Genomic DNA, 2260 nt, shown 5'->3' with positions numbered 1-2260 from the left:
CCACTGTCGTGTGTTTTTATCTGTCTCTTTCCAAAAGTTTGAATGGCAGAAGATTTAAGGAGTCTTCATGTACTTCAAGCTCATTAAAAAATAATATGGAGTCCATGCTACTGAGAGCTTATCTACACATTTATTTTCAATCAATAAATACTGCTTTTAAAACCTTGATGCAGTTGACTTTTCTCTTTCTGAATGAGCAACTCACATCACTCCAGGTAATCAAAGGTATTCTAATTTTTTTTTTTTTTTAATTTATTTATTTATGGCTGTGTTGGGTCTTCATTTCTGTGCGAGGGCTTTCTCTAGTTGTGGCAAGTGGGGGCCACTCTTCATCGCGGTGCGCAGGCCTTTCACTGTCGTGGCCTCTCTTATTGCGGAGCACAGGCTCCAGATGCGCAGGCTCAGTAGTTGTGGCTCACGGGCCTAGTTGCTCCGCGGCATGTGGGATCTTCCCAGACCAGGGCTCGAACCCGTGTCTCCTGCATTAGCAGGCAGATTCTCAACCCCTGCGCCACCAGGGAAGCCCTCAAAGGTATTCTAAATCAACTGGAGTCCCCCTCCAACTAACTGGAGGTGCTAGCACACTTGCTGATATGGACGGCTATGTGCCAACTACTGCCTAGTATAAGTAGCAAATCAAAATTTTGGTTATCATGATAGTTAAGGGACTGCCTATTAACTACAGATAGGAAATGTTACATACAAAAATGTGGATTTTTTTTTTTTTAAGTATACTCTTTGATTTCTGGAAAAAATAGGAAAACAATGAAATGAGGATATTTAAGATCAAGGAAACAGCTACCATCAAACGAATTTGCTAGTCTGCTAAAAATAGATATGTGTGCGATTAAAAGAAAAGGATACGTGTAGGTTTAAAGAGCCTCCAACATGCAGCTATCTCTTCACTGAAAACAGGCATATGGCCTTCTGCTGGCAATGTAGAGTTGGAATTTTTGAATCATAAATAGTAATCAAATTGTAAGTTTAAAAAACGCATTAATAAGTCTAAGTTCAAGATGGACATTTATCAGGATAATGACCCAGTCAGTGGTTTAAAAACTACTTCCTTCCATCCCTCTCATACTACCCATTAACACTTGAGGGAAAAGTCACCAACCTCTCTACCTTGAGGACAAGCTGGTGTTCATCTCGTTTTTTCCTCCATGAGCTATTAAGATGAATATTCAGCTTTGAATGCCCACATTTAATTGTGTATGTCTTGGCTGTATTTAGAAAAGGACTGAAAAATTTTGAATTTAGTGAGAATTATTCAGCATTTGTGAATCCAGTAGATACTTACAGAAAATTTTCAATCATTTTTAGGGTAGAGGCATTTAAATTCTGGAACAAATCAAATTTTCTTTTACTTTTTTTTTGGCCGCACCACATGGCCTGTGGGATCTTAGTTCCTCGACCAGGGATTGAACCCCGGCTCATGGCAGTGAACGCGCTGAGTCCTAACCACTGGACCGCCAGAGAATTCCCACAAATCAATTTCTAAAGTAAAATGTAGGGGCTTCCCTGGTGGCGCAGTGGTTGAGAGTCTGCCTGCCAATGCAGGGGACACGGGTTCGAGCCCTGGTCTGGGAGGATCCCACAGGCCGCGGAGCAACTGGGCCCGTGCGCCACAGCTGCTGAGCCTGAGCGTCTGGAGCCTCTGCTCCGCAACAGGAGAGGCCGCGATGGTGAGAGGCCCGCGCACCGCGATGAAGAGTGGCCCCCACTCGCCGCAACTGGAGAAAGCCCTCGCACAGAAACGAAGACCCAACACAGCCAAAAATAAAAATAATAAATAAAGTAAAATGTATTCTGGACCACATAATTCCTTTCCTTTAGACTACAGATTAAAGAACTTTCATTTTCCACAGATACCACTCAGAAATCCCAAGCTTGAAGAAATTTCCTATTTCTGTTAAACTATTTTGTGCATCCTTAAGTCCTTATTTTCAAATCTCAAGTTGCCAAATGCCACATACTCAGAAACTCGAGATCTCCAGTACGTCAATGGAGAGGAGATTACTAAGAAAATAAAAAATTTATAAGGAAGTATGAGAGCATCTTCTTTTTTATGATCTGAAACCTAAGAATGATATTTTGTCTCAAGCTTTTTATTTTTTTGGCCATGCAGGGTTATCTTAGTTCTCCAACCAGGGATCGAACCTAAGCCCTTGGCAGTGAGAGCATGGAGTCCTAAGCACTGGACCACCAGGGAAGTCCCTAATTTTTTTTTTCAAGCAAGTTTCTCTGACCACTCTTTTTT

The 2260-nt window shown here is 41.8% G+C and overlaps 1 long non-coding RNA gene across 1 annotated transcript; it reads left to right on the top strand.

The window, feature by feature from the left end:
• Nucleotides 1-47: 47 nt before the first annotated feature.
• LOC309653004 lies at nucleotides 48-1829 on the top strand. Its single transcript, XR_014258969.1, has 2 exons — nucleotides 48-225; nucleotides 533-1829. It is a non-coding gene; the product is annotated as an uncharacterized lncRNA (long non-coding RNA).
• The last annotated feature ends 431 nt before the right edge of the window (nucleotides 1830-2260 follow it).

The sequence above is a fragment of the Balaenoptera physalus genome (genome assembly GCF_965194825.1).
Source record: "Balaenoptera physalus genome assembly, chromosome: X".
Classification (NCBI taxonomy): domain Eukaryota; kingdom Metazoa; phylum Chordata; class Mammalia; order Artiodactyla; family Balaenopteridae; genus Balaenoptera; species Balaenoptera physalus.
The sequence above is the reverse complement of the archived record's forward strand: the minus strand, read 5'-3'. Positions and strand labels throughout refer to the sequence as shown.